Source organism: Myotis davidii, unplaced genomic scaffold (assembly GCF_000327345.1).
Source record: "Myotis davidii unplaced genomic scaffold, ASM32734v1 scaffold363, whole genome shotgun sequence".
In the NCBI taxonomy this organism is placed as follows: domain Eukaryota; kingdom Metazoa; phylum Chordata; class Mammalia; order Chiroptera; family Vespertilionidae; genus Myotis; species Myotis davidii.
Genome location: NW_006294069.1, coordinates 1,137,096 through 1,149,990, shown reverse-complemented (window position 1 = coordinate 1,149,990; position 12,895 = coordinate 1,137,096). Strand labels below are relative to the sequence as shown.

The following is a 12,895-nucleotide window of genomic DNA, read 5'->3' as shown; positions in this document are numbered from 1 at the left end:
GGATGAACTTGAGGACATTATGCTAAGTAAAATTAACCAGCCACTAAAGAACAGTTACTGTATGATTCTACTTATATTAGGTACCTAGAGTAGATACTTTCATAGAGACAGAAAGTATAATAAAGGTTACTAGGGTCTAGGGCAGGGGTCCTGAAACTACGGCCCACGGGCCACATGCAAATACAAATATTGTATTTGTTCCCATTTTGTTTTCTCACTTCAAAATAAGATATGTGCAGTGTGCATAGGAATTTGCTCATAGTTTTTTTAAAAACTATAGTCCAGCCCTTCAGCGGTCTGAGGGACAGTGAACTGGCCCCCTGTTTAAAAAGTTTGAGGATCCCTGGTCTATGGGAAAGGCAGAAAGAGGAATTATCATTTACTGGGTACAGAGTTTCAGTTTTGGATGATGAAAAAGTTCTGGAGCCCGCTGGAGTGGCTCAGTTGGTTGAGCATCATCCCATGCATCAAAGGTTGCTGGTTTGACTCCTGGTCGGGACACATGCCTGAGTTGCAGGTTTGATCCCTGGTTGGGGAGCGTGAGGAAGGCAGCCAATTGATGTTTCTCTCTTATATCAATGTCTCTCTCTCTCTCCCTCCTTCCCTCTCTCTAAGCATGTCCTTGGGTGAGGATTAAAAATAAAAAAGTTCTGGAAATGGATATTGGTGATAAGCACAGGTTTAAAACAAAAACCCTGCCATTTCCAGTAGATGTGTCAATTATTGTCTTCTCACTCATATTCCATTTTGTAGTGAACTTATTCTTTCCATGCCCCCTAGAAAAGAGGGCAGCCTGACGCAAACGAGACCAGTGAGATGCCTTCTCCCAGCAATTTGGAATTGAGAGGCCGAGAGAATGAAGCAATTGGTAAATGGTGGGTTCTTGAACAAAAGGTACTGTAAAGGCTAGGACACAGGAAATGAAAACCATGTGCAAGCTAAACTTTGGTGGATGCACAGAAATTCATCTGCATAGAAAATAGAGACAATAGATCAAAAAGATCTATGAGAGGTAGAGAAAGAAGCCTACTTCAGCCCAGCTGGTGTGGCTCAGTGGTTGAACCAAGAGGTTATGATTTGATTCTGGGTCAGGGCACATGCCCAGGTTTCAGGCTCTATCCCCAGTGGGGGGTGTGCAAGAGACAGCTGATCAGTGATTCTCATCATTGATGTTTCTACCTCTCTCTGTCCCTCTCCCTTTCTCTCTGAAATCAATAAAAAATATATATTAAAAACATGCCCTTGACTGGAATTGAACCCGAAACCCTTTGGTCCGCAGGCCAATGCTCTATCCACTGAGGCAAACCAGCGAGGGCTTAAGTCAAGATTTTTATTTGTCTGGTTCACTGCTGAATAATGAATGAATGAATTCCATGCACTTGTAACTACTCAATACTATACTTTTCCCACTAATTTAAAGTTTCATAATACAAATTAATCTAATTCATTTCCAACAAAGCATCTACTTTTATTCATTGCTTCCACCAGTATTTCTTGAGCGCTAACTATGTGCCAAGCAATGAGCTAGGTGCAGGGTATGTACAAAACATGGCCCTTAAAAAAGCTTATAAGTAGAAGGTTGGTTGAGGAGGGATGCGTGTAAATAAAAGGGCCACTTACAGTTTGGAATGCCATGGGGAATGAAGGAGAATACACAAAGGGCTTCATCTCTTCCTCAGGGATATGGAGGAATGAAGGATACACACAGATAACTCCATATACCCAAAAAGAACACAAAAAAGAGAAGCAAAATCTTTACTAGCTATGGAAATCAGAGAAGGCTTTGTGGAAGGGGTGCTATTTGATTTGAGACGTTTAAGAAGACATAAGAGTTCGATAAAGTAGGAGGAGGATATGGAGAGAAGGGGAGGGGACATTCCAGGCAGAGAGAATGGCAAGAGCCAAGGCAAAAAAGTGTGTGTGCCAGGAACAAGGAGACGTGTTTGGCTATAGCACAGGAGAGCAGTGAGAGGTTAGGCTGGACAGGGACACTGGGTCCTAACTGGGTCAGTTGAATACAATACAAATGACTCAAATCTTGCCCATATTTCCTATGATTTAGAGCAGCATTTCCCTCATGCGCACTGGGAGAGGAAAGTTTAGGGAAATCTAGCGGCTCACAAAAACTTTATTGCTTTAACTGTCAGGATTTTAGAGAGGTTCCTGGCTTACCATACTTCTCAGGAGCACAGTTTGATGACTCTCATGAAGGGACAGAGCTCCTGATAAAGAGTAGGGACACTTCTTGCCTCAGTGTAAGAACAAACAATGCATTGCCAGATTTCATTTTATTTTATTTTTTTTTGGGGGGGGGAGATAAAATGGCTTAAAAAGGAGTACTTTTCCTTTCATTCCAAAGTATGATAGGAATGGGTGTATACAAATGAGGACGAGGAAGCAGAAGAGGGACCAAATAACGGAAAGAAGAGGCCAGTTTGTTTGAGAAACCAGCTATGCTGCAGTATTTATTTGCAAAATTCCAGTTACCAGAGCAATTGGATGCTGCCATTTCCACTGTTCCTCCTTTTTATCCTTTGCATGGCCTTTAAAGAAGTTATTTCTGAGGCAGATGTAGTCCCTGTTGTTTATCTTGAAGATTTCGCAACATTTCTTTTCACCTGCTTTTCCTTTTCCCCTTTGTAATTCACATCCAGTCACTCATCTAGGATGGCGCTGGCCATTTCAGGAGTAGGATCTTGGGATCAGAGGAGCATTACCAAGCCAGATCCAAGTTGCAGTGCTCAGCTGTTGCTTTCTGTAGCATCCTAGCATATAAACAAGCAATAAGTAAGGGAATTGATTATAATGTAGAATGGCTTAAAAATTGCAGGTTACAGTATAGCTAACATTCTTTGAAACCTGAGGTGAGACTTAGCTCCTAATTTGAGGGAACAATAATGATCATGAGTATTACACTATTTTATTCCACTGGGTCCTCACAACAACCCGATGAGCCAATCATAGCTAATATTTACTGAGCACTTACTTTGTGCCAGACATACTTCAGACCCTGTGTTATCTCAGCTTTCACAGCAATCTGTACTGCATATAATTATCCTTATTTCAAAATTGAGACAAGAACATTGAGTTAATGATTATTTAACACGTACTACGTGCCAAGGCACCGTGCTAAGTACTTAACGTGCATTTTCCCATGGAAACTTGGCCTATATTTCACTGAGGATCAAAAGTTAAAGAGTTTGCTCAAGTCTACATAGCTAAGAAGAGGAAGAAGCAAGATTCAAAGCTAGGTCTTCTTATTTCAAAGTTGATGAGTTTAAGCACTCCAAAAATTGAAATGGAAGTGCAGCGAGTTTAAGAGACTTTCCCCAGTTTACACAGCCAACAAGTTGCAGACCGATATTCTAACCACGGTCTGTGATTTCAGGACTGAAAAGTTGACATTTTGCAGTAAGAAAAATAATGGCAAAAATTTAGTTCTCTCATTTGAAGTCAATTATTAAAGTACAGCAATCTAACTGGGTTTTACTTCATTGTACGTACTTTTTAAATATACTTCTCTCAGAAGTGAGTTAGTAAATCACTAGCCAGACTTTTGGGTATCTGGCTATTAAACTGTAAACTTACGGGGCGAATAATTACTATTCTAAAGGTGTTTACCACCTATTTAGTGAAAGTAGATGTTTAAAAATGAGGGAAGAAAGGGAGGGGGGAGAGGTAGGTGGGAGGGGAAGAAGGAAATGAAGGAATAAAAATAGTATATGGCCCTGGACAATGTGGCTCAGTTGGTTGAACATTGCCCTATGCACCGAAAGATTGTCGGTTGGATTCCCAGTCAGGGCACATGCCCAGGTTGCAGGTTTGGTTCCTGGTTGGAGTGCGAGTGCATACGGGAGGCAACTGATCTATGTTTCTCTATCTTTCCCTTTCCCTTCCTCACTCGCAAGAAAGAAAGAAAGGAAGAAAGAAAGGACGGAATGAAGGAAGGAAGGAAGGAAGGAAGGAAGGAAGGAAGGAAGGAAGGAAGAGAGAAAGAAAACATTGAAAAAATAGCCACCTTCTTTGACCTCTTTTAAAAAAATAGTATCTAAGGTGAAATGGATGTAGTATTTACTTTTATTTCCAACTTCTGTGGCTATCTAGAGAAGATGGGCTTTTACTTCCTACATTTTGTAGGTGAGACCTAGATAGATTTGCTACTAAATGTTGAAATTTGGAACTCGGTGCTTTTCAAACTTTAAAGTGCGGATGAATCACCTGGGGGATCTTGTTAAATGCAGATTTTGATTCAGTATGTCTATGGTGGGGCCTGAACCTGTATTTCTCTCAGGTCCCAGAAAAGGCTTATGTAGCTGGTGGGTCATACCTTGAATAGCAAGGCTCTAGTTTAAGTAGTGTGATTTATTTTAATTTAAAAATTATGGACACAAATATTTAGAATAAAAAACCTGACACATGAAACTATATTTATCTTATTATTTAAAAATTACCATGAGGGTTTGCTTTCTCCAAACTATAATATCCACTGGCTTGTAATATCATCCAACATTTTTCAGTCTTACAGTTCTCTTTTTGGTTAAACTTTTCTTACCTAAAGTTTTTTTAAAAAATACATTTTTATTGATTTCAGAGAGGAAGGAAGAGGGAGAGAGAAACATCAATGATGAGAGAGAATCATTGATTGGCTGCCTCCTGCATGCCCTCTACTGGGGATTGAGCCCAAAACCTGGGCACATACCCTGACCGGGAATCCAACCATAACCTCCTGGTTCATGGGTTAATGCTCAACCACTGAGCTACACCAGCCTGGCTGTAAGCTTTATTGAAAGGTAAATATATGGGCCTGCCTGACGGCCTTCTTCCTTGCCTTCCTGTCCTTTTGACTCCCTCTCTTCCTGAATAATTCAGTCCAAAGCCATTAGGTGGGGCTGAGCAAGGTAGGTGTCCACAGGGAAGAGGGATGAAGGGCAGTGTCAACTGGGTGCAGGTTGTTGGATTGTGAGTGGGGTGAAGAGAGTGTTTACCTGGGAAGGGGGCATCACAGATATAAGCAATTAATCACTTTGGAGAATATGGAAGAACAGATTTAATAAGTAAATATTGAGGATATTTCACTGTGGGTGTTACAAGTACAGAAAGGGAGAAAACTTAGAATGGCCTTTTAATGTTACATTAAAATTGTACTTATCAGTGTGAACTCGTGGTTTAAAATATAGAGAGATAGCGCTCCCCACTGCCCAGCACCAGTAGTCTCAGCAGCAGTCGCGTGCTTCCTAATTCATCATGCCTAGTGGCGTGTAAGAAGACCCCACTCCTGTCCTCTTCACACACCACATCAACACTGTTCATCTCAGTCACTGTCCAGAGCAGTACTGAGTCTGCCCAGAGCACCTACCTGGATAGCCAGGAGCATAAGAGCGAGGTGCCATTTGGGCCTGAGCAACTCGTTGGACAGCCTGGTCAGCAGTACCCAACCACCCAGCCTCCCAGGCTCCAGAAGCACCCCCAAAACATGCAGTTCTGAAGAGTGAACAAGGGAGGCTGACCACCTCCAAAGTTCACCCTGAGGCCCTCCCCAAAAGGAAACCGTCTCATCTATAGCAGGATTTTCAACCTTTGTTATCTCATGGCACTCATAAACTAAATACTAAAATTCTGCGGCATACCAAAAAAATATGTTTTTTGCCAATCTGACCAAAAAAAATAAAAAGTATAATTTTGAAGCCAATCACAGGAGGCCAAGAGCATTTCCTCACATACCTCGTGGTAACCATGGTAACTACACACCTTGCAGATGCCAGCAAACCACATCTGAGGTCCTGAAGAAAATACAATATCCCCCCTATTCACGGACGTGATACATTCCAACACCCCCAGTGGATGCTTGAAATCGTGGATTGTACTGAAACTTATTCTTTTTTTTTTACACATCAGCACTTTTCAACCTTTTTCATCTCATGGCGCACATAAACTAATGACTAAAATTCTGTGGCACACCAAAAAAATATGTTTTTTGCCAATCTGACCAAAAAAAATAAAAAGTATAATTTTGATTCATTCACACTGGCCCGTTATTGTTGTGTTTGCTGTTGTCATTTTGTAATTTGACAATCAGGTCAGTGCCCCCGACTAAATAGTCAGGTATTCATTGCATGCTTTAAAAATTATTGAGGCACACCAGTGTGCCTCTTCTGGCACGCTGGTTGAAAATCGCTGGTATATAAGAATACAAGTTGGCCCGACCAGCGTGGCTCAGTGGTTGAGGGTTGACCTATGAACTAGGAGGTCACGGTTCAGTTCCTAATCAGAACACATACCTAGGTTTTGGGTTTGATCCTCAGGGCATGTGCAGAAGCAGCCAGTGGATGCTTCTCTCTGATATTGATGTTTTTCTCTCTCTTTTCCCTTCTCCGTTCCCACTCTAAAAATCAATAAAACACACACACACACACACACACACACACACACACCCCACCTCCTTGGGTGAGGATTTAAAAGTAAAGAAATAGAAGAGAGAAAAAATCAATCACCAAATGAAATGCTAATGGAGCAAAATTTTCTCAACCTTTAGTATGGTTTTCTATCTAGAGACCCTGAACTGACTTTCAAAGTGATGCATACAAGAGCTCACAATTTGGCTTTTTGGGGGTCCCTCCCAGTTTTATGAAGACTTCACCCCTAAAAAAGTCAACAAAACTTTTTTTCCCCTCTTGCTGGTGATTGTGGACTATGTAGATGAACTTCAGCAACTCCTCAGCCCAGCCTTCAAACCCTTCACTTGTCCCATGGAGTGAGAACTTGAACTAGCTTATTTACAAGACAATGATTGTTAAGGGCAGCCTTGGGCACCTGCCTTGTCCTTCCTTCTTTTCTCAGCTAACCCCCTCCCCACTCAGACCTCAGAGTTTTCATTTTTATGTTTCTCTTTCCCCTTCAGAGCTCACACAGGGGTCACTCCCCTGGCTGGCAGCTTTCTGGTTCTCAGTCCACTTTGTGTCTGAGAGCCTAGAGGACGGAGAGATGGACACACATTCCCTCCCCTGCCAAGTGCTCACACAGACAGGTGCACACACACCTATACAGCTTCCTTTCATCAGAAGAAGCCCTCACCCTGTGATCCGCCAGCCCTAGGCAGGGTCAGGCAGGTGACACACCTCCCTGAGAAGATGAGGGCTTAAGTCTGGAGTGGGAGGGGAGAATGAGATAAAAGCTGCAGTTATCATACTCCAGGCTCCCACCTTTTTCTTTTCTCCAGCCCCTTCTTCCTTCAGCAAAATGTAGGACTCAGAGTCATTTGCAGGGGACACTCAAGAGAGGGACCCCTTTTATCTATTCCTGGCTGAGCCTGTGTACAGTACCTGAGGGGTGAGTGGCTGTGTCTGTAGTATGTGTAGATATGCACATAGACCTTGGAGTGCATATTTAATAAACTCCCATCTGCTCACCCATGCCCACCAGCACCACCCCTGGCTCTCAGGGCACCGGGCAGGGTGTGAATAGCATATACTTAACATGTACTATATCTAGGTATGTGTATAAGTGTGTGTAAAAAAAAAATACCTGTGTGTAAGCTGCCCTTTTTTGGGGAGGTCTCTCAACCCCCGCACTACCAGACATGGGCCTATCTGTTCAGCTTCTGAGTTTTCTTCTGTTCTGTTCTTTTTTTTTTTTTTTTTTTTACTCATCTTTCTCTTTCCCCTACTCCCCAGCCCCATTCCCAGGCCTACAGGGTAGGGTGGGGAGGGCAGGGTAAGGGTAAGGCCACCCTGCAAGGAGCTCAGTGCAGGAAGGCTGTTCTCTACAATGTGTGTAGACTACAGCACTGGGAATGTCCTGGTGACTGGCACTTACTGCAGGGGGCCTGGGTGAACTGAGAGCCTGCTCTGGTGAGGAGGAAACTGGTCTTGCAAGGCGTGTCAGGCCATAAAAACTGTGAACAATTCACTGCCCTGGAGGGGGTGGGAGGAGGAAGGTCATTATCGCTGGCCCCAGGACAGATCATGGGATATGGCCTGTGGACCTCAACACCTGGGGCCCTTCCTGTAAGCCAGGGGTCCTCGAACTACGGCCACATGCAAATACAAATATTGTATTTGTTCCCGTTTTGTTTTTTTACTTCAAAATAAGATATGTGCAGTGTGCATAGGAATTTGTTCATAGTTTTTTTTAAAAAAACTGGCCCTCCAACGGTCTGAGGGACAGTGAACTGGCCCTTTGTTTAAAAAGTCTGAGGACCCCTGCTGTAAGCCCACAGAAGGGGGCAGAACCATATCTGCAAGACAAAGACCCCAGAAGGTTATAAAAAGTGAAGCCCTCTACGTGTTTCTTCACTCTGATTTGGAAATTATTCCCGGAGTCCACTAGTGTTAATAAACAGGGTCCCTCCCTTTCTCTAGGAAGCGTGCTTGGTATTTCTTTGGTCTTCTGCAACATGGGACCCCATTCCAGTTTGTTTGCTGTCTGTGACTTTGGGCAAATCTGATCTCTGTGTGCCTCAACTTTCTCCTCCATACATCACAGGCATGTTGTGAGAATAAATAAGATAACATGTAAAATAAATAAATAAGATATATAGATAGAAATCAAAAGAAATATAGCCCTGGCTAGTAGCTCAGTTGGTTAAAGTGCCCATACACCAAGTTATGGGTTCAATCCCTGGTCAGGGCACATACCATTCTGCTCCATCTCACTCAGGATGTGAATTGTCCCTTTGTCCAGCGTATTCATGCTGTAAACGCTATCTGTTCATTAATCACTTAGTCATGGCTTAATGATCCAAGATCACCTGAAGCAGATGATCCTCCTTCTGAGTATTGTCAGAAAGTCAATAATACCCTAACACTACGTCACAATGCCTATGTCATTTACCTCACTTCATCTCATGAGGTAGGCATTGCATCATTTCACATCATCACAAGAAGGGTCAGTACAGTGCAATACGATATTTTGGCACAGTGAGAGAGAGTCCACATTCACATAACTTTTATTACAGTATATTGTTATAATTGTTCTATTTTATTATTATAATTATTACTAGCGGCCCGTGCACTTCCAATTGCCCCTAACTACTCCTCTGCCAACCTGATTGACACTGAACTGCTCCCCTAACAGCTTGATTGCCCCTAACTGACCTGGTCACCCCTAACTTCCCTCCCCTGCCGGCCTGGTCACCCCAACTGCCCTCTTCTGCTGGCCTGATTGCCCCCATCTGCCCTCCCCTGCTGGCCTGGTCACTCCTAACTGCCCTCCCCTGCTGGCCATCTTGTGGTTGTGGGTGCCACCATCTTTAAGGGCGTGGCAGTCAATTAGCATATTCCCTCCTTATTGGCTGTGGACACCGCCATCTTTGTGACAGTGTGAGGGTTAATTAGAATATTCCCTCTTTATTAGATAGGATTTTTGAATCATATATGAGCATTTATTCCAGAACTGCTGGAAGTATGGGAGAGCAGCAGGTCATCCACAAAGTATGCTCCACAGCCCCCCACAACCAGCTGCTTACATAGGGTATGTCAAGGATTACATGGGGAAGTAGGGATTACAGGAATGGGAAAGTAGGCCATGCAGGGTGGGATTCCATTGTTTGGACAACAAAGTTGTTAATCTTTCCATGATAATAGGCAGTCTTGAATGAGAATGGATCATATTCCAAAGTTGATTCCCAGGTCCAAGGTTGACTCCCAGGTCCTGGGGGCATACAACTCCCAGCCAGGTCAGAATGTCCTTTCTTTTGCAACAGTATGGGTGATCTGGAGGTGGTGCAGCCAATGCGGAAGGCAGTGTGGAGTTACCGCAAAAATTACCAAATGGAGCTGCCTCACGACCCAGCGAATCCACTTCTGGAAAAGTACCTGAAGAAACCCGAAACACTAATTTGAAAGAATATATGCGCCCCTATGTGCATTGCAGCATTATTTACAGGAGCCAAGATCTGGAAGCAGCCCGGGTGTCCAGTAGCTGAGTGGATAAGAAAGCTGTGTTCCATTTACATGACAGAATACTCCTCAGCTATAAAAAAGGAAAGAAATCTTACCCTTCATGACACCATGGACGGACCTGGAGGGTATTATGCTAAGTGAAGTAAGCCAGTCTGAGCTCTATTTTATTATTAGTTACTAGAGGCCCAGTGCACAAAATTAGTGCACTTGGGGGTGGGGGTTGGGGGCGGTCCCTCAGCCAGGCCTGTGCCCTCTTGCAGTCTGGAAGCCCTCAGAGGTTGTCCAACTGACAGCTTAGGCCTGCTCCTGTCAGTTGGACATCCTTAGTGCTGCTGCAGAGGTGGGAGAGGCTCTGGCCACGCCCCTGCGCTCACCAGCCATGAGCCCGACTTTTGGCTGAGTGGTGCTCCCCCTGTGGGAGCACACTGATTACCAGGGTGCAGCTCGTGCATTGAGCTTCTGCCCCCTGGTGGTCAGTGCACGTCATAGCCACCGGTCATTCCACCATTCGGCCAATTTGCATGTTAGCCTTTTATTATATAGGACTGTCATTAATCTCATACTGTGACTAGTTTATAAATTAAATTTTATCATAGGTATATATGTGTAGGAGAAAATAGTACTATCTTCAGTTTCATGCATCGGAGTCTTGTAACATACCTCCTGCAGATAAGGGGGAACTACTATAAATATGATGCCTTGGAAATACAGCAGCATCTTGCAACCATGAGGAAGCAAGCCTGAGGACAAAAGCTTGTGGATGGCAGAGAAGAAAAATAGGGAAAAAATTCTACATCCTTGATAACATCATTTGCTGCTAAATTAACCAACTTAGTAACCACCCCATCTCTTGTCCATTATCTGATATAATAAATTTTTCTTGTTTAAATAATTTAATTTTTCTGTTACTTACATTCACAGGAAATTAATTGAGAAAGAAAACCTCCAAAAAATTTTGGTCTACAGATTTTTCTAAGATATATCTAATTCCCCTAAGAGAAATAGGTTGCTGACTAGATAAAATACCATGTACCCTATTTTCATAAATTTGAAATGAATTTGAGCTCATAGAAGACAGTGAACTGGACACTTAATTAGCTCACACATGAAGATTGATACGATGTTTCTAAAAACCTGAGGGTGCCTGGCTGGCGTGGCTCAGTGGTTGAGTGTTGACCTATGAAGCAGGAGGTTACAGTTTGATCTGTGCCCTGGGTTACAGGCTTGATCCCCAGTGTGGCATGCAGGAGGAAGCCGATCAATGATTCTCTCTCATCATTGATGCTTCTATCTCTCTCTCCCTCTCTCTTCCTCTCTGAAATCAATACAAGTATATTTAAAAAAAAACAAAACCTGATGGTGTTATACTGGCTGGAATATAAGCCTTTGGCATGATATTGCCTACAATCTGGACTATTCTGTTTGATAGACTACCAAATTTTCTTCAAAGGTTTATATGGTACATCTCATTCTTTAGCATAATACTGGTACCAATAATATATGCTATTATTTACCTTCTCATCTCTTTATCCAGTAGCAAAATTGAATATAAGGGTCAGAAATAAACATTTTATGAAAATCTCTGTTAACTGTACACTTAGATTCTTATTGGCTAAGCATAGCTCTTCCTTACCCTTCTCAGTCATATATTAAGTTCTTCAAAAGATGTAGTATTTCTGCTTTAAAAAAAATAATCATCACTTTTTTTTATCGTATTTCCCCCAATATTCAATTTCTGTCTTTTGTTGCTCTTTTGGTCACATGCCCTTTTTTTGGATTTAGAATAATATGGTGGTTAAAAGCTCAAGACCAGGCTTTTCTTGTTTGCCATGTGGTGTGGTTTTTTTGTTTGTTTGTTTTTAGTTTAATGTATTTTAATAGCAAACTTATAGGAACAGCACAGAAGACAGACAACATTAAAAACATGTACTTGCATGTAGGGCAACTAAGTTAGAAAAGTATAGTGAATGGATGGAATCTACTGTGTGATAAATATGCTACGAGCACCATTTAGCTGCCATCAATAAGAAATTTACTTGTTTTAAAAAAATCTAAATGCTGGCATTACCCAGAAAAACTTACAGGTTTATTTATATTCTTATAAAGTTGAACTGCTGAAACTTGTTCACTGAAACATTTGGCTGTCATTAATGCTTTATGTCCCTGCATTTATATTAAAAAAATTCACACACAAATGAAAACGGAAAAACTGCCAATACCCGATTTCTGCCCCCTACTTTCAACTTGCAATCATATACTTAGGTACATTTTGACCCCATGGGAAAAAACACCTAACGTTCAGAACTACCAATAACAGGAAAAAGAGAATTTTTTTTTAAAGGATGAAATGTTTTCCACCATAGTGGATTCTTAAGCACGTTCTCCACGTATGCGGCGTGCTAGCTGGATGTGTTTTGGCGTAATTGTTACACGTTTGGCATGGATAGCACCCAGGTTGGTATCTTCAAAAAGGCCAACCAGATGGGCCTCACTTGCCTCCTGCAAAGCACCAATAGCTGCACTTTGGAAGCGCAGATCTGTTTTGAAGTCCTGAGCAATTTCTCGCACCAGACGCAGGAAGGGAAGTTTGCGAATCAGAAGTTCAGTGAACTTCTGATAATGTCTAATTTCACGAAGTGCCACCCTAAGGCCTGATGAGGTTTCTTCACCCCTCCAGTAGAGGGCGCACTCTTTTGAGTGGCTTTGGTAGCCAGTTTCTTCCTTGGTGCTTTAACACCACCGGTAGATTTGCAGGCAGTCTGCTTTGTACAAGCCATGGTATAGAGCAGTGATGGCGAACCTATGACATGTGTGTCAGAGGTGACACACGAACTCATTTTTTTGGTTGATTTTTCTTTGTTGAATGGTATCTACACTAATAAAAGAGAAAAATGGTAATTGGCGTACGACGCTATCCTTTTCATTGGCTAATCAGGGCTATATGCAAATTAACTGCCAACTAAGATTGACAGTTAACTGCCAACAAGATGGCGGTG

The 12,895-nt window shown here is 42.5% G+C and overlaps 2 pseudogenes; both read right to left on the bottom strand.

Annotated features, from left to right (window-relative positions):
* Nucleotides 1–8,688, bottom strand: part of LOC102768937 — a 42,958-nt pseudogene extending 34,270 nt beyond the window's left edge.
* A 3,440-nt stretch (nt 8,689–12,128) lies between these two features.
* LOC102775448 lies at nt 12,129–12,676 on the bottom strand (annotated as a pseudogene).
* Between the last annotated feature and the right edge of the window lie 219 nt (nt 12,677–12,895).